Genomic DNA, 19,894 nt, shown 5'->3' with positions numbered 1-19,894 from the left:
TATAGTAAGTCCTTCGCAGTGTTGTTAAAAGTACTCGGAAAAAGTAATTGGGCTCAATTACAATTACTGTGGTGACAATGTAACTAATTACAAGTAAAAATTACTTAACATAGAAGTAATCAGTAAAATTACAATTACAATTACAATTACTTTCTGCTACCATTTTAAAACTGACTTACGATTCATTTTTTTACACACTGTTACATTAATAAACATACATACATATATGTTTTGTTAAAAAAATGATTTTATCTAATGATTAAATTTATTATCTTTAGTTAAATGAATAAAATTTGAGGACAAACTTGCTTGAATAACATCAAAAGACTTCATACAAGTAGCTACCTGTAATAAAAGTAACACTCTTTAAATTTTGGAATTGACCTTACAAAACAATTGCATTTTAAAGTTCTCATCAGATAGATTCCCTCTCTAGATGGCAAAAACATCTTTACCAACACTAAAAAGACGCTCATTATTAACGACTTCTTCAGCATTTGAATTTGTCGCAGTATCACTTCGGTTACCTATACCATCCATGATTGCGATGCGTTTGCGAGTAGTAGACACAACACAAGTTAACAAAGTGAAGACAAGAAGGCAAAGATATATAGAACCTGACAAGCCACTTCTGTGCTTTGTCATTTTTGATCATAGATGTTGTGCATACGATCGTAGCACTACAATCGTAAAATTATAAACTTTACTAATACAAAAATGTATGTTGTTCTTGTTCTTAATTGCATTCATTATACATTCCGAGAATAAAAGTAACGGCAAGTAAATATAAAGTATCGATTACCTTAATGTATCGATTACAATTAATGTTATGTATTCCGATTACAAGTACGAATTACATTTTTTAAATGTAATTCGTTACAAGTATAAATTACTTGAAAAGTAATCGTTACAAGTAATCCGATTACTTGTAATTCGTTACTTAACAACACTGGTCCTTCGCAACGCCTTTGTGAAATTTGATTGGGCTTTTACACCAGCATGCCTCACATTTATGCGCATATGATGCAAGTTACTGCATCATAAGTACAAAAATTAATATGCAATACAAGAAATTATGCATCTATTCTAATCAGAAGTATTCTTTCTAAAATACTTTATCTCGAAACTGAAATCCACCAATGTAAAAAGCTGGTTAAACTATAACACAAAACTGACTAACTCACACAAATCACAAAATAAATAAATCCATATAATAACACTAGGATAAATGTTAATGAAGATGGGATGGAAATAAGAACACACAAAACACTACAAATAGAAAAAATACAAAGAAAATCTAATTTTTACACTACAGTAGAGCTTATAAAAATTAAAAACATTGGAAAAAAATTATTTGTCTTAAAAAGTTAGTTACATATCAAGGTATTACACTACAGGTACACTGAAATCTCAAGATTTATGCTAAGTACATACAGGATTAGTCACACAAATTATTATAAACATGCATGTGCAAATGCATCATGCAAACTCCTGAGGTATCTTCCATTAACAACAAAGAAAGAGGAACTGGTATGAAAGAAAGTGTGATGTGTAAGGCCTAAGAGTGTGCTGTAACCAGCAGAAAGGTAGCCTTCAGCAAGCTATCAATATGGTCACCAGGATTAAATAACATACTGATCACCAAACTAGTCACTAGAGCTGTTTACAATAATCGTCTAAGTTATAATACACTTAGTAAAAATGCAGTGAAAAGTCTTTCATTCAGCATGTTCAGAACCAGTCATAAGCGATTTTTTGCCAGATTCTTTTATATCAATGTAGTTTTACGGAAATACAGAATGTGAAAATGTAAAATATTACCCGAAAGAAAACGGTGGAAAAAAATTGTAGTGAAATGAAAACTGAATGTAAGGATAAACTTTCAGCAAACTAAAAATCCGGCAGTGCAGTAATGCGACTTGGTAGCCAAGATCAGCAAATTGAATCCACTTGCAAAAAACTGGGCATGAAGAGGTCAATTCATTGGCACCGGATTACAGAATGTGAACTATATAATGCCAGATTAAATCCCCTTCACTGCATCAAGTTTCTTCAGAGTAGCATGGCCAAATCCCGTATAGCTATTTCACCATAAAATAATGTTTCATGATGGTTGTTTTGAACACGGAAGAGTCCCTGAGCACATTTTAAGTTATGGTCACAAAATGCTACTGAGCACATTTAAGTCACTATTTGGTGTGGCATGGTGTCTGCTAAAAGTCAAACATTTTTATCTCTAGCAAAAACAACAATTGGAAGATTAACAACCACAATGGACCAGTGATAGGGGATGCCCAGAATAAGATATAGCACTCATGAGCAAGGGCAGGGGCAGGATTTCATTTTAAGAGGGAATATTTGGTTGCATAGACTGATTTGTTTTCTTAATTTGACAAACTAAAAAGTGCTATTTCACAAATAATCAAAGACAACATGAACATAATAACTAAAGAATTTGAAATAAAACTGTAAAAGCAAAAGTACCTCTTTGCAGAATTTTGGGAAGGGATGTATTCCGATACCCCCATGCTTGTGAGCACTTAACTAATAATGTGTATGAAGGCTTTGTAAAAAGTTTCTGAAAATGTGATTAAAATTATATATATATATATATATATATATATATATATATATATATATATATAAAAATTGATTACCAAAGTTTGGCAACTAGTTGAGACTCAGTTTTGATTGGAGAAAAGCAATTAGTCACAATTCCTAAACAAAGTGCAATTTTCAAGATACAGCTTGGAACAATGCAGTAACAAGGCAAGACAATTAGTCACATGATCCGCCCCCTCCACTGTCGCAGCCGCCCCCTCCACTGTCGCAGCTGCCCCCTCCACTGTCGCAGCCGCCCCCTCCACTGTCGCAGCCGCCCCCTCCACTGTCGCAGCCACCCCCACCACTGTCACCACCCCCGCTGTCACAATGACCACCATGAATGCTGTCCACGCTGTTGTGATGGGTCGTCAGGCTATCAAAATTCATAGTGTTGTCATTGCCGTAGTAAGTGGTATTTCCGTTGTGAGAATTGCTGGCCTTATTCCCCTCCTTGCACAGGCAGTAGCACTGAAATCACATTTTAATACCAATATATTTACAGTTATCTGAACCTTTTTTTGGAGGAGAGCTATGAATGTGCTAGTAAATTAACCTTACAAATATTTGAAAGGAAATTTTTGGCCTGAAAATAAGCTATGTTAATGGAAAATAATGAGTAGTAAATGAATATTAAACATGGCTTAATGTCTCATCAACATCTAGGTCATTAAAAACCAATAGAGGTTAAATTAAGTGAATACAGCAACAATGGGAATGTACTGTGGGTGAAACAGGAGTAACCATGATAAAACACACACACCCCCCCTTCACCTTTCGACACATCCCACTAACATAAAATCTGGGTGCTAGCCCATTCAAAACCAAACTCTAATTGCCTTGGGGTGGAGGTGAGTCATCATATTACTAATCAACCTGCATGCCCCCCTTGTGAAAAATAAAAACAGATCGAGGTGGAGCCTCGAGTGCGTCTGGCCCTAGTTCACCTAGTTATAGTTTACCGAAGTGTAGCAGACAGTAATGAATCTTGTAAATTATTATATTAATTTTTTTACTAGTAATTCATGAACTGGACTTTATGATGTTGACACTGCATGCCTTGAACAGAATAGTGTAAGCATCCTGTGTTAACTGGGCAGTGGTGTACCTTTAGTGACTCTAAAGAACGTGTCCAGAGTCTAACAAGACATGGACGAGTGAGCTAGGCAGACAGCAGACAGAAATTAGCAACTACGACTATTGACTGTGCAGCGAGACAAGGTATTCCACTGTCACGAGCGACTAAGTGAAGACTTCATGCACACTGTGGGAACAGGATGTGACAACGGGCTGCAAGATGGTGTTATCGATGGTTTGCACGTTGCAAACCGGTGGGTATCATTATCATCAAAACCAAGTCTTAAACAGTCTGGCTGTATGCCCGTACGATCAAGTTCTACATTGTGTTTTTGTGCCGGTTAACTAATAACGTAATCAAGCAAACGGGACTTGTTCTCTGGTATCTGGAGAAAAAAAAAACATTGAAAATCCTAAATGATTAATTATCATATCTAGGTGGATCAAGTACATCGCAATGCACTGTTCACGACTGTCAAGTAGGACGAGAGCCAAGATAAAGAATCTAGTCAAAGAAATTACATAAACTGTGATGTTCTTAAATAATTTATCATGGAAAGATGTTTGAAATATATGCATTTTAGTTATTAAATATTTTTTTAATACAGGAACCTCTTACTGTACATGTCAATTGCAAGATGTTCATTGGGAGTATAAGTTCATTAACATAAAAATGTTGAACATAGAATCAGAGTGAATTATTACATAACATCACTGCTTTCAAGGTATTTTGGTACCTAATTTAAACCTTTTCAACATGCTGGGCAATGGGCATGTTTCAAGACAATATAATATCTAAGTATATACTAGCTGTCAAATGTATCAATAAAAATCACATCTAAATAGTAGTATGTATTAACAGAAATCTTGGGCAGAAAGGTGGATACATGAGTCACACAACAGAAGCTGTACAAATGTAAGGTGTACAAATGAGATAAGGTTGAGTTGTGGCATAGCATTTAAAAAAGTCTGTGCAATCAAAATTTTTTTCAGGGATAGCCAAGAGTTTTTATAAACATTTTGGATAACTGAGTGGTACACTTAAAATCTCCGGATAGTTGAAAAATGTCATCTTTCAGAAGTTTCAAAAGTTTAACAACTAGTGTTTGCAGTCCTAATTTAGTAGTCAAGGAACAAAGTATAGATAAATTTATATTACTTTATGTAGCCTCAATGTAAAATTTCTTACAGTTATTTGGTAAATTATGACAACAAATTTATGAAGTTAAAAAATGTGTTTTTGCCATATGTTTTGTGATCATAATTTACTATCATTTCTAACATTTTAAGTGTTCCTGATGATTGCTTGCTTTAAGGTAAATAAGCCACTTGACTTGTTTTTTTATTAGAGTAATTGCATTTTTATGTGCGTTCACATATTTTATTTTAAGCATTTCTCTTTTTTTTTCCCACTCATATATGTGTTAAAGTAATTTTCTTTTGTATTTTTATTTTGCCATGGTCCTTTGGAAACGGGCTGATGAAATAGCCTGCCAGTCACATAATACATAATTAGAGAGAGACAGAGGTATTTGAGCGTGAGAAAAAGGACTCGTGACTTTTTGACATACACCAGTATTGGCTGATATTTTTCTGCGTAATTTTTGATTGGGTTGAAATTATGGCACATGGGCACTTTTGTCTTTCTCATGTGAGAAGGGAGGTGATGGCGGCAGTCAGCGTTTGCACGAGATACCGATAGGTTGCATGTCGGGCGGTGGCTCACGAATGATATATTAATGCGGTGAAAAGTGAATTTCGTGGCTGTAGTCCGGGCTATGCCAAACTTGAAAACTTTTTGGAACTCTTAAACTAGAATTGGTTAGACTACAGTCGTCAGTAATAGCCCAATACAATGATTAACTTCGTCTTTGTTCCGAGGACGTAGTCTTTCGGCTTGTACCTCGAGTTGCAAGCAACCACAGGATTTACTTTCGAACAGTATTCAATACTCATTTTTCGGTATCTATGAAAAGTAAATTTAAGTTTTTGGAGTCAGTGAAGATGTTTTGCATGACCCTGTTTGCATGACTTGATTTGTGGTCAGAAGATGGTGGCCACTCTGACTTGGTAATTTTTTGTAAAGGATAAATAAAATCACTAAAATCAGTTTGTGTACGAGAGACCTTATTTAAGCAATCATTGACAGTAACAGTTCTTTTGGGAACTAATATATATTTTCAACCCCCAACTAATTTTTTCAAGTGTTCATGAATGTTCTCAAGTGACAAGTGGGCCCAAGTGGGCCACCTTTGGTAAGCAGAACTGTATCTGTGGGATGAACTAAATGCTGAGTTAAGGTGCCTGAATTGGCGTTCATGGGAGACCATGAAAGGCTTTGGTTGCTTCAGACAATAGGACAGTAGCCATGAAAGTTGGACCGAATGGTGAGCTAGCTGGGAGGTGTAGTGTGTTACAAAGTTCTATACATGTTAAATAATAAAGGCTATTGCTATTGAAAGAATTAGTGTAAAAACTCAACGCTTACCAATAACATATACATTTAATACCCTTTAAATTAACACCAGCTTGAGACTAAAGGTCCTAAACTCTTCTACAGAGTGAGAAAATAATAATTCTGAATGACAATGTTAAAAAAAATTATTTTAATGACAAAAAAAGTTGAAAGAAATGTTCATTTTGCAACTAAATAATTATGGAATTTTTTTGATGTTATGTTTATAATGGGAAACATATTAGTAAACTTTGAAACAAAATGGTTTTTCTAAACATTCTAAGAGCTCAGGAAAGCATGAAAACAATTCACTAGGTTCAAGGTAGTAACTATAATTCTGACACGTAGAATAAGGATGAACCAAGAGCAATAGAATAAAAAAGTTCACCTGTTAACCATAAACAAAATATTCTAGGTCCTCTCCCAAAGACACCAAAACCCACAAGCCAATGATTCTGCATTACACTATATTTAAAAAAACCTTGATAATGCATTAGTTCAGCTGAACATGTGTTACTCACCTCTTGAGCGATAAACAAGTATTTTCTGGTTTGAAGCAATCCTCCGTAAGCCACAAGCCGCAGAAACATAAGCATTAAGAGGTGTTAAAAAGGTTTTCATGCTTGTTAACATAATTCTATAATTCAAACACTGCAACATAAGTAATATGATGATTTTACAATCCACAAGCATTTAAATTGACTATTTAAAATAAAATGAACACAAACTATACTGGGTTCTGCCTTTTTCTACATATAATTCTAGCTATAAATTATGCTCACACTACACTCATGGCAGAGGTGTTAAGATTACTATAACAAAAATTTCTTTTTCAACCAACATAGCCAACAAAAATGTCAAGTTACGAATTTTTAAAATTTTTTATTACATAGGTACATTGCTTCAGAAAAATTATTTTGTTGTGTAAGAAAATATAAGTAAATATTTTCCCACATATCTGAATTGATATTTTCTCCTATTGATTCACCTCTTAAATGCTCACCAGAGTTTCATTACAAAATTAAACATAATTTGATTCATTAAATTTATCTATTAATTTAAGTACAAAAAAGATTCAATTTATGTAAAAACATTATGTTAAAAATGTATATACTATTCTCACATGTACAATTTTAATCATATTTTGTGTCTGTTTTGGCCATTGCTTCTGTTAAGTACTACTTTTATGACGTGCTGCATTTTTAGTATCCCTGCTTGCACAAGAAAATGCACTGTAACTCCAACTCAATAGTTGACACTACAAACGCCTGCCTTCACCGACTTTTCTTTTCTTTGCCAGCAAGATGAACAAACTTAATATGAGATTCTAACATCTACTGAACTGTACACTGCATGGCTTACAAGTCCCACAGCATTCAGAGAAGTGTCAGTTGCGATGCTAACACATCCTGAAAGGCACTGGCCAAACATCACTTTAATCAAACTGCACTACAAGTTGGCTTCTGTGAATCCTGAACTCTCTTATTTGAATCAAATATCAAAACAAATATCAAATTATTCACATGTATCAAATATTTTTGTAGTTGAATTTAAACACAGAGTATAACTTTTTTTCACACTTCACAGGAGCCCCAGAAAAAATTATGTAAAATACAGTACTTAAACAGAGAGAGAGAGAGAAATAAACATGAAAACTATAATAGAATGGTGTAAAATGTAAGAAAATGTTCTTAAACAGGAAAATTTTTAGTTTAAAATTTTTTTTTATTCATGAAAATATAGTATAAAAGCACACATGTACTAAGTTGCGGAAAACAAATCTAAATTTCTCAATAAAGAATAAATCTTCTTGGCTTTATACATATTACACTATTTTCATTTAAAAAAAAATTTATAATTGATTCCCACTTACTGTCTCTATTCGTAACGAATAATTAAAAAAAAAAATATTGGATTTGAAATGTCTAATTGAATGTTAAATTATTCACAAATATAAAATATTTTTAGAATATTTACAGACCTCTAACTGCAAGCAACAATTTAGCAAGAATTACTGTAATGGAATACAGATGGTCTGCCAATAAAATTATACATGTCACCAGTAGAAGACCCAAAGCAGCAATAGGAAGAACACTTGAACCAGTTTTGTGTATTGCATCTGGAGGCATTCACCAAATGCATTCAGGCTTCTGCGACTCAAAATTGCCCAGGTAGGTTACATGAGGCAATCCACAATGTTGTCACAGCATTAAATTTTTTTTTAACTTATACTATATAAAAAATCTCTTCTCATGATACACACATCTTCACCAGACATGCAATTGTAAACCCGATACATTAGAATTTTTAAAGCGAATTAAAAAAAACTGGGGCACAATGAGCAAACTTATGTGACAGCCAAAGAATAGAAACATTCCAAAAAAAAGGAAGAAAAAAAAAAGAAAATAAAGTACATTCCATTAACAAAATCCTGTAACAGCTAACTGCGAAAGAGTGAAAAAAAAAAAAATGACGGCACACCTGCCAGACCTAATGACTGATGCATGATATGGAACTAACTCTGAAACAAAGCAAGGTCATTGTGAATTTGATATGTATGGTCCTAAACATAGTGAAAAGGTTAGTTAGGATCATGACAATATTGCAAAAAATTAATATGCAGAGTTAAAATAAAAATATTGCAACGTGCTGCAAGGAAACAAAAAATTCATAATCTTAGGTGTCAAAATAAAATATTTTTTGTCACTTATTTTTCTTATTAAAGATGAGACGATGCTCTCCAGAACTGCCCTGAGGATATGTATTGCTGAGGGTAAATGTCCAGATTCGTTTGCTGAGCGAGCCAAAGTACATAAAGGTTGCAAATATGAGTAATAAGTGGAAACCTTCTTGAGTTAAAACATATCCTCAAATGGGCTTAAAACAATTAGTTTACAATGTATCTAGCATTCTGATTAAAATGGCAAACTACTGGTAAACTATATATATTATCCCACTAATATTTTATAGTATAGTTAGGAACTAAAAATAATATGCAAATTTGCATTTCAAAAGACATACAAATATCTTATTCTAAGAAATCAACATGGCGAAAAACATATCCTTGTATGAACTGTTGTCACCTGAACTATCTCCTGTATGGTTTGTTAGGTCCGACTAGCTCTGAACGGGTTCCTGGCCATGTGGCGGGAGACAGTGGCGACGAAATGAAGAGTTTATGAGTTAACTTTGTTGTGATTTAATTACACCTTCCCCTTAGTACATGGCGCTGTCACAATCCTAGCCCTTTCCGTCTGCGAGTGCATGGGCACGGCTCTAACACATTAGTGGTCATTTTCTGGTTGATTCCGAACGCACAGATGTTTGCAATCTGGCCTACACAACACGAGTCATACTGTACATTTCCTGACCAATCGGTGATCCGGTACACGACGATAGTATTCCTGGTGCGGGACGCCCGGTTTACATGAGCACGAACTAAAATGTGTTTACAGACTAGCCTACACAACACGAATCACACAGTACAATTACTGACCAATCAGTGGTCGACACGGATTACGCATAGAGATACACTAAGACACTGAATATTTACAGTTTCGCTCCCTCACACCGATCACGCGGACGCAGTGAACTCTTTCACTACTCCGTTACACGGCAGACTTGATATCACCGAAATTCGGGGTGGATTTCAACGACAATGCGAACGAGTTCGAATGGACCGAAAGTTAATGACGGATCCTCAATGGTTGAGGGATGATGGCCTCGTGTTGCGCGGCGCGTCCAACCCCGAGAGCCTCGTCGTGACAACTGCCTCTCCCCGCCGGAACTTCGCGCGCGAAAACCGTGCGGAGCGCGGCAGACGGTCTGGGCTCGAACTGCGGCCTTGTCGCGCGGTGAACAAGAATTAAACAAAATGACTTATCAAACATTACAGGAAGGATGGTTTATAAAATGTATTTTAAATATAATATAACTAATAGTTTCACGTAACTAATTGGTCCCAGGAGGGGAAAATACACTGATTCCATAACTCTCACAGAATAGCAGCGCGGGCGGCTATTGCACTTCCGGCTCGCGGCCGATCGTCGCGTTGCAACTTGCACTGACACTGCACTTTGTTCGCACTACACTACACGCCTCTGCCACGGGCAGGAGAAGACGTTGGCACAACATAACGTACTGCGGAAATTAGGGCGACACTTGGGTCGACGTCAGAACATGCTACAGTAAAATCATTCTTTCGTAAAATATTGCAATTACATTTTACACAGTGATTATGAAGAAGGTAAAGATGTAATTTTTTTTTTTGCCATTGTTTCGATGATCCCCTGTCCTCAATACATATTTACCTATAGCTCTTCAGTCCCTTCAAAACTTTTGGGGTCTTAATTTGTTAACAACCAACATTCTTGTAACATAGAAGGTAAATTTCTATAGTAGCTGTTTTTTAATAAAAATAATAAATTTCCAAAATGTTTTTTTTTTCAGACACTACAGATTTCCTCTATGAAACCCTAAACCAGAGTTTAAAAATTTTTACTGCATTCTGAGAAACTCACATTTATACCTGAAGAGGTATATTCTGTGCAGTAGCACAATCCCTCTGCCATACTGTGCTTTCATAGCATGGCCAAGACTGTTTTCAACTAGATTTAACCTGAGAGTTGTCAGCGCTCTGATACTAACTGTAACGTGATCCTGTGGTTCTCCAGAGATCCTTAGGAATGCAGCGTAGCCACAACTGTTTTCTAAAAGAAATGATCTTTAATGTTAGTACGTTATGGCCAGACTGTTTTCCACCCTAAAGCCCCTATGCCATGATGGAAGTTTCCTTGGAAGGTCTTCCATGGCAGCTGGTATGGATGGTTCTGTGGAAGAATTAGCAGAGTGCTGGCCGTTTTATGGAAGTTTTGTTAATCGGTTGTGTTCATATTTCTCTGGATGGTTTAATACAAGGTGGGTATTTTATACAATCAGAAGGAAGTGATAGTATCCCATACATGCTGAAACGGTAATTTACAGCATGAATGTCATTCCAAGCTATAAATTAGCGTTTTCATAAGAACTGATAATGTTTGTTACGGTATGACTTGATGTAAGCTTTTGGACATACACCATTGCTAAGCACATGCATGTCTGTAGAAGAAAACTACAAAAAACAAAATGTCAAAAATACAAATAAAGCAAAAAATTGCTGTTTTTGACATTTGTGTTTTTTGTAGTTTTCTTCTACAGACATACATGTGCTTAGCAATGGCGTATGTACAAAAGCTTACATCAAGTCATGCACTCCCATTGCACAAATCTTTCAAAGATAATATTTGTTACGGTAACTTTACATTTTACACGACTAGTGCAGAAATTTTTGATGTTTAGAATTTTGATACGTATTATTGTAGTGTTTTGTGATATAACTACTATTATGCAGTTTTTACATAATACAAATAGTTTTTCACACAAAATATTGTCAACATATTTTAGGTTTTCCATTGCATCAGAACTAGTGGTGGGTTATATATGCAAATTTATTTGTAATAATGAAGACATATTACGAGACTGAAATGCACTACAGATTTATTTTTGCCCAATTACAATTACTGAATGTGAAAATAAAGTTTATCCTCACAACTTCCCTTTCGTGTTCTTGCTGTACAGTTAAACAAAACTTGGTTAATAACCTTAAAAAGACACACACCAGTATTATTAAATTAAAAATACGGCAGTAAAGGACAGTTGCTGAAAACACATTAATTGTTAAGTACCTATATGAATTATTTCTCAAAAGCTGCTACTCTACAAATGATCCATTTACTCCCATTTTCAACAATATTTGGCCAGGATTTGTTGTTCCATTAAAAGGTATCATTTTTTTTATGTACAGCAGTGATTACTAAAATCAATGTACAACTTCATAACAGAGTTTTGAATAAACAAACACAACAAAAAATTTATTTTTACCTACAGAACACAAACTGTAATGTGAGTTTGAGCTTAAACTATAGTCTGAACAGGGTGTTTTTAAAATGGCCCAAGTGTTTATAAATACCTAAATTACTTAGTTGGTATTACTTTTTATTGTTGTAAATATTTGTGTTTTAGTGCAAACAAAAGTACTTATATCCACAATCAATTAAGTTCACTTTATTGTAGAGGCTATAAGCAAAGTATTGCAGCATAACTTATTCCACAGAAACATCCATACCTGCTGCCACTGAGGCTTAGCTAGCTGTTTTGTTGGAAGCTTCTAACAAAGCCTGTACGAAACCTTTCATTGTGGCATACAGGCTTAATTGTGCCTACTTAGAGTAGAAAACTAATTAGGGAGTCTCAGAATCAAGTATAAATATTCAAATGCTGTTTTTAGGGTAAATAGAAGAATGACTGTAGGTTTGAAAAACACCAATATTGTAATTTTATTTATATTTTTTTTACAAAAAAGCAAAAACCCTAGAAATTTCCAAAATCAACCAAAACAATGTTTTTTCAACAAGGATAATTAATTTGTGGATTCTGTGTAGAACATGTCATAATAAAAAGTTTTATTCAAGTAAAGTTTTACCAAGGGTTGTTGTGTTCATAATTTCTAAAGAATTAAATTATTTTTTAGGTTTTCACAGCCCTCCCTTCTATTAATTATTTCTAAAAATCTTGTTGGAGTGATTCTGAAGGTGAAACACTTTTCTGAAAAAATAATATTAAAAATCCCAAAATACATTTTTTAATTGTTTACGTGATTTTGAACTTCATATGAGGTGTTGTAATACTTCCAAGTAGTTTACCAGTTTCATCTTAACAAATGTTAGTTGAATACTACTATTTTTGTACAAAATGTTTTTATACCAGAACACATTTAATACTTTCTAATATGTTTTCTACTCATTCGGTAAAAGTGGACTGCATTTGAAAGAGTGGTTCTCCTTATTAAACATTTTAAGTAGAGGTTAGGTTAAAGTAGCCACATGTGAAAAAGGTTTTAAAATTATTATAAATATTGCCTATCTGTAATGTAAAAATAGTGTCGTAATTTATGTTATGCTTTAAAAGTGGCGCTGAGATGGTTTTCCACAAGATAGTGCCTTGCTTGTTGTCACCACCATTTCTTGATACTAGCAGCAACATGATCCTGTGGTTTTCCAGAGATCCTTCCTTAACCCTTAAGCAGTCACGCGCCAAATAGAAGCATTACTAGTGGCGCGGGGTGTTGACAACACCCCACTTAAAAATAATTTTTTTTTTTTAAATTTTGGCAGAGATTTTTACTATTTTTAATTTAATTGTTTATTTAAATAGAAAAGTAACACATTACAATTGATATAATTTGTTTGTTAGTTAATAATAAAATATTTAGTTATGAAATTTGTAATTACAACATTGATTTATATTCTTACCTAGCGCTTTTACAAAAAAACATGTTAGAGAAAAATTGATTTATCAAAATTTCTGTAAATATACCAAAAACCCAATATAGTACACTAAAATATTTTACAAATATTACTGATATTTAGCAATAAAAATAAATTTTTCACCAAAGTATTTGTCCAAATTATGCATCAAAGCACTCTTCACAAACATTTCTCATGTGTTTCAAGCACATTGAACGACAGAATTTGTTGCAATATGTTTTAGTTTTGGTGTCTTTTTTTCTGGGGCATACTACATATCTTCGAGCGACTTGTGTTCTCTCTTCAGAAGACACAGGTACTGGAAGCAGCTGAGTACTTGATAGTTTGGCTGCCTTCGTTCGAATGGTCTTAGGTAAGCATGTTGTACTGGCCCTTTTTTTGCAGAGACAGTGTCACTAATTTCATTCCAACCTCACTCAGAAATTTCGTACGAACCAAAGTTGTTTGTGGACTATTCGCTGTGAAGACGATCTGTCCATTTATTCCAGCAATGTCTAAAATGCGAAAAAACAAAACTAGAGGCCAACGCCTACATTTTCTAGACGTAGAGTATGTACCGCACATCTCATCGACTGTATCAACACCAGCTTTCGTAATATTGTACAGAGTTATTATTTCAGGCTTTTTGGCATCTCCAGTTGTTTCATCAATTTTATCATGGTGCATTGATGACAATAGCACAACACTCTTTGACTTCTTTGGAACGTATGATACCAATGTCAAGTTATTTGCATACCCAAATAAACTGCTTTTTATTTCTCTCCCTTTCACAGTGACAAACTCACTTGGAAGCTCCTTCTTATTTTTACGCATTGTACCAACAATAGTCAATTTTTTCTTCAAAAGTTCGGTAGCTAGGGGTACACTGCAGAATAAGTAATCACGGGTGATGTTTCTGCCTGAACCTTTGATACCTTTTATAAGTCTCTTCACAACATCTGTAGGTGAGTTGGAAACCTTGTATGGTCCATCTGGCTGGTTACCTACATAAACTTCCATGTTATTTGTAAACCACGTCCTTGCATTACAGAGTGTCCAAATTTTCAATCCGTACTTAGCTGGTTTGCTAGGAATCTACTGTCTCAATTTTGTCCTTCCTCTGAATGAGACAAGCTGTTCATCAATGGTGGTGTATTCGGACAATGTATAATGTTTTCTGCAATTTTGTGAGGAATAGCTCAAAAATCTCTCTGAAAGCAGCTAGTCGATAAGTGGCACTTCGTGTTGCTCTATCTCGTACATCGTCGAAGCGCAAACAACGTAACAAGAAGAGGAAATGTCGTAAACTCATAGTTGCATGAAAATTTATATTCCTAAACCATTTTGATCCCACAAATCTTCAAGATTTTGGTAGCCTGCACAACACACTACTGCTAAAATCAGCAACCCGATTGCTGTCTTTACTTCACTCGTATTTGTCGGTTTAGCATCACGTTCTCTTCCATATCTGTCTGCAATGCTCTCAATGTATATGTTCGTATATTCTGTAATTTTGCTAATAATTGTAGTGTCGATAATAACCATAAAATATTCTTCACATTCTTTCACATTCTTTGGGCATTCTGTTACACCAGGAAGGTGAGAAATAATATTGGCTTTACATGTGTGCACATTAGTTGGAGGAGTACATTTCAACAATTTTGTAAACTTATCCCTGCCAAGAAAAAAGTTCACTGTACAAATCTCAACTTCACTACCGCTTTATTCACTAGGCCTACCTGCATCACTAACATCGGTAAATATGTATTGTACGGATTAGCGCCAAAAAAAATCTTACAAATATGAAATAACTTTCATTATATGCTATCTTACGTCCTCTTTTCAGAACCGCCTGCGGAGATAAAAAATTCCAAATACTTTTGGAGATATGGCCGTTCTTATTTTGCTATACCAGACGTGTGTATTAATTTGACCGTCGCCATTTTATATTTTGCCGTGTGCGCGTGAATGTCTAAATAACAGAAATTTTCCATTAGGTAAGGTTAGTTACATTATAAATACTTCAAAATAAACCGAAATTAAAAATTATATCAATTTATTTTACATGTTGTATAGTTTTAAGTATTTATAATGTAACTGACCTGACCTAACAAAATGGGACAAAGGTAGATTAGGTCAGGTCAGCTACATTATAAATACTTTGAAACTGAACAGACATTAAAAATAATAAAATTAATTTTATTATTATTTCACTACTGGCCCTGGTTTCTCTTCTGTTGTGAACTAAGTCTTCTTGGCTTTCACTGGCATCAGATACTGATTCTTCATCGGAAGACAACTCTTCGTATAGTTGTAGGAGCTTTTGAATCTTTTCCTGTTCCTCTTCATACATTTTGCATAAAATCCCAAAATAACATTGAAACACTAAACAGGCAAATAAAAAGCATCAAAAGTAGCATAAAAATTATGAAATATTACGATTCTCAATCAAATTAACCCAATTAAAAAATTAAACGTTTGTGGTCGCGTGGGGGTACAGCAACACCCCAGGCAAATTTAGCAGATGTTTTACAGAGACAGCAGCAAGACTGGTCGTATTTATGGTAACAGTACTTTTTAAATGTCCTTGAAAGGTACTGAGAACAACAGCTATCTGTGGCATGCGATCTGAGATCTGTAACACTATACATATGCGTGGGGTGTTTGTAACACCTTGCGCGACTGCTTAAGGGTCCTATATGGTAAATATTTACAATTGCGGTAGATGCCAAAAAAAATGCTAAAAATCTGAAAATACTTTTATTCTGTGCCCTTTCACTTCCTCTTTTCAAAACAACCGGCGGAGGTAAGAAATTCCAAATACTTTAGGAGATATCGAATTTTTTAATTTCATAATATGTAGAGTTGCGGTATATGCCAAAAAAAATGCTAAACATCTGAAAATACCTTTATTATATGCTCTTCAACTTGCTCTTTTCATTAAAAGCGGCGGAGATTAGAAATTCCAAATACTTTAGGAGATATCGAATTTTTAAATTTCAGCACAAAACCAGCGCATTCCTGTGGCGTGCGTGCACCATTGTTTCTTGTTTACGTACGAGTATCTATTTTTTTATTGGATAATGATGTCACGTGATTGTTCGTGATAGGCCAGAATTCAAATGAACTAATACGTGATTATTTAGTTCAATTATTGTTTAAAACGGTGTTTAATTACCGCCTCCAACTTACGTGAGTTTTTAACGTTTCTAATTTTATAGTCTTATTTGTTATTTTGATATTGCTGCGCAAGTAATAAGTAACAAAAAAATTTACGTGTTGTTATTGTACATCCTTTGTTACGGGTTTGTTATGTAAGGTCAGTTACATTATAAATAATTTAAAACTAAAGAATAATTAAAATTAATTCACATTATTTTTAATATCACCTTAGTTTTAAAGTATTTATAATGTAACTGACCTGACCTAATCGACCATTTTAGTTTACTGTTCACCCTCAGTCCGGGTTTGTTTGGTCAGGTCAGTTACATTATAAATATTTTAAAACTAAACAGCCATTAAAATTAATTCACAAAATAATTTTTAATGTCGGCTTAGTTTGAAAGTATTAATAATGTAACTGACCAACTATATTCTTAAGGATCTCAGGAACATGTTGAAGCTAGTATCAAATAATCAATAGGGTATCAAAAACCATCACGGATATCTCTCGTGTCTCCACACAATGATTAGAAATAAAAATATGAAACTGAATAAAATCATCGGAACCGAGAGCATTTTAGGATTTTTAAACTTCTTTCCAGGAAAGTGGCTTTCCTCTAGAATTACCTCAATTGGAATTTCATATTCCGGATTTTTTTTTCCTTCAGAAGAGCTTTTAAAAGGCACATCTACATATTTTAAGACAGATACGTTAAATAACAGCCCTAAACTGCGGGATAGGAAAATATAAAACAGTCTCGGAATGTATGATCAAAATATATCATATACATAGGTAATGGTTTATATCAACAATTTGTATCACAACATGCAACGTGCAACCTCTAAAATTCTAAAAATAAATTAACCGCTCAACCACAATCCAAACTCCATAACAAAACTAAAAATAATATTTAATGCGTTACCGTACCAACAAACTCGTAATCGTTATTACAAATAAAATCAATACTACAATTAATCCTGCGAGAATCATATCACACTATCACAGAAAATTTCTATTTTTCCTCCTTATATTAATAAATACGTAATTTTCTTCCAGGAATTTTTTTCTCCTTAAAGTAACCCATGGTAATAACTGGTAACATTGGTTTCTATGTAGTGCGCATACTCTCATGAATACTACACATTTTCCGAATAATGTCGAGGGGACAGGAAACGAAGGAAGTCGTCTTGGTTTCAACAGTTTCAACATTACAAATTTCCATTCTTTATATTTTTCCTAAACTGGCATCGTTATAAAATATTATGTAATTTAGTGGATATCTAAAGTTAATACTGACTGACTGCTACCAGGAATGGTTAGGGCGGAGTTAAGACTGTCTCCAAGAAATTTTTTAAAATGTGCGGTGCAAGCGTACAATGAGCGTAAAGGGACACAGCGTAATGGGACAAGGTGCGTAATGGAACACTTTTTCGTGTGCAAGCCGGAGTTCATCGATTTATTAGATGTTGTCACGTCAAAAATATTATCACACAAAAATTTGTTTTATCACGTTAGTAAAATAACTCCTAAATTACTATAAAATACTCATTGCATAGTAATTGTGCATATTAAAAAAAAGATGTTCCTAATTTTTAGGTTATATTGCTAAAAAAACCTCCATTTTCTTCGTTATTCAAACTATATATTATATGAGAATATTAATATATTTTGCCATCACCTGGCCTCTCTGTAGAAGGCCTACGAAGTACCTGACGGGCGCTACGGGCGTCGTAGTGCTGCTGTTGTCCAGGGTTGTGAGGGGGGGGGTGGCGCCAGGCTAGTGGGACACTATGCCGTTGGTGATGGGTCGTGGGTACCTACTCTGCACCCGCGTGCCATGCCAGGTACGCGGCTGGAAATCTACCCTGAAATTCCCTACTTGGCTGTGAGGCCGTGAGGCTGTGTGTAGGACGGAATGGTGCAGAATAATCCTAGACGACACAATTTATATTAAATTGGCTTTTAATCCACAGACTTCTCCGGTGGTACGCATGGGTACGCTGTAATCCCTACACTGACGCCGTCCCCGCTGCCTGTTCTGAAGTTACGTTAATTAAAATGCTATAATGGAAATTTTGGTCTCAATGGCGGGGTTCCTGGCCTCATGGCTGCAGGAAGGGACGCGTCGACAAAGGGCCCCCGGGCTGTAATGGCCTCCCAGGATGCCGTATTAGTGAAATAAATACGTAACTTTGATTGTTTTATTCCGATAGCACACATTACAGAACGTTACACAAGGCACTGGCACGTGACTGGCCGTATCATCGTCAACCTTCACTCCGCCTAAACGGCCCTCGAATGGCGGCACTGATTACGTCTCACGGTGTTCCGAGGACTGCTCCACTGAGGGGTGCAGGCTAACCTGAGCTACGGTGATGACTATTCGTGGCGCGGCAAGTCTGGTGTATAACACGTGATGTTTCGTGATACACGTACTACGTGAATCTGTTACTGTCTATGCGGGTTAACAATTTATACTGACTTATACATGGACATGATGATGACGACACACACTAATCTAAACACGGCAATTAACACTGAATACTTATGAGTACGTCCCGGACACGAGGTGGGGACGGTCTCCAGACATCTAATGATCACGTGATGCGAGACTGGTTTTCGCAGTGGCGTGGGCCACGTTTAAACTGGGAACGGGCGCGACGGGACCCAACGTGGTCTCTCGTTCACGTCCGTTGCAAGTCCCAGGGGTTGATGCGTTCGTAAGTTCAGTTACGCATTTGGCACAATGCCGCCCTGCGTGGGCAAAGTTCTAATCCTCAGTGGGGAGGTTTTATAGCGTGAGGCGCAGGCGCCTCGGCGGGCCGCCTAAAAACACAGAATTACATATTACGCTGAAAAACCCGTGGTCGGGTTGCACACTTTATCTAAGAACCGCACGATATGTCGTACGGCCGGTTAGGGACGACCGGGGAACTGTAGAAAGAGGATTCGGAAATAATTACCTATTGATGCTAAGCGTGGAAACTGGCGCGAAAATTGGAGGTTCCCTGTGCATGGAGCTGCCGGCCCTGGCGAGTGCTGGATGGCGACTGACGACTCTTCCTGGCAACCAGGCCAGGGAGGGGAGGAAAACCCGTGGGAAAAACGACGGAGCGCGGGAAGGCGATGCCAGCCAGTTTTGTGAGCGGAAACATTTGACACAACCATTAATTAATTAAAGACAATTTTTATGCTTATTAAAATTGTTAGTTTCTGTTTGCTAAATAATTTACATGTGCACTGAATACCTGTTGC

At 35.6% G+C, this 19,894-nt stretch overlaps 1 long non-coding RNA gene across 1 annotated transcript; it reads right to left on the bottom strand.

The window, feature by feature from the left end:
• Window positions 1-2,888: 2,888 nt before the first annotated feature.
• LOC134530188 (uncharacterized) lies at window positions 2,889-17,805 on the bottom strand. The gene is made up of 3 exons (XR_010074788.1): window positions 17,567-17,805; window positions 6,655-6,784; window positions 2,889-3,072 (listed from the first exon to the last, which is right to left on the bottom strand). It is a non-coding gene; the product is annotated as an uncharacterized LOC134530188 (long non-coding RNA).
• Between the last annotated feature and the right edge of the window lie 2,089 nt (window positions 17,806-19,894).

This window comes from Bacillus rossius, chromosome 3 (genome assembly GCF_032445375.1).
Source record: "Bacillus rossius redtenbacheri isolate Brsri chromosome 3, Brsri_v3, whole genome shotgun sequence".
Taxonomy (NCBI): domain Eukaryota; kingdom Metazoa; phylum Arthropoda; class Insecta; order Phasmatodea; family Bacillidae; genus Bacillus; species Bacillus rossius.
Note: the sequence above shows the minus strand (reverse complement) of the source record. Positions and strands in the feature narration are given on the sequence as shown.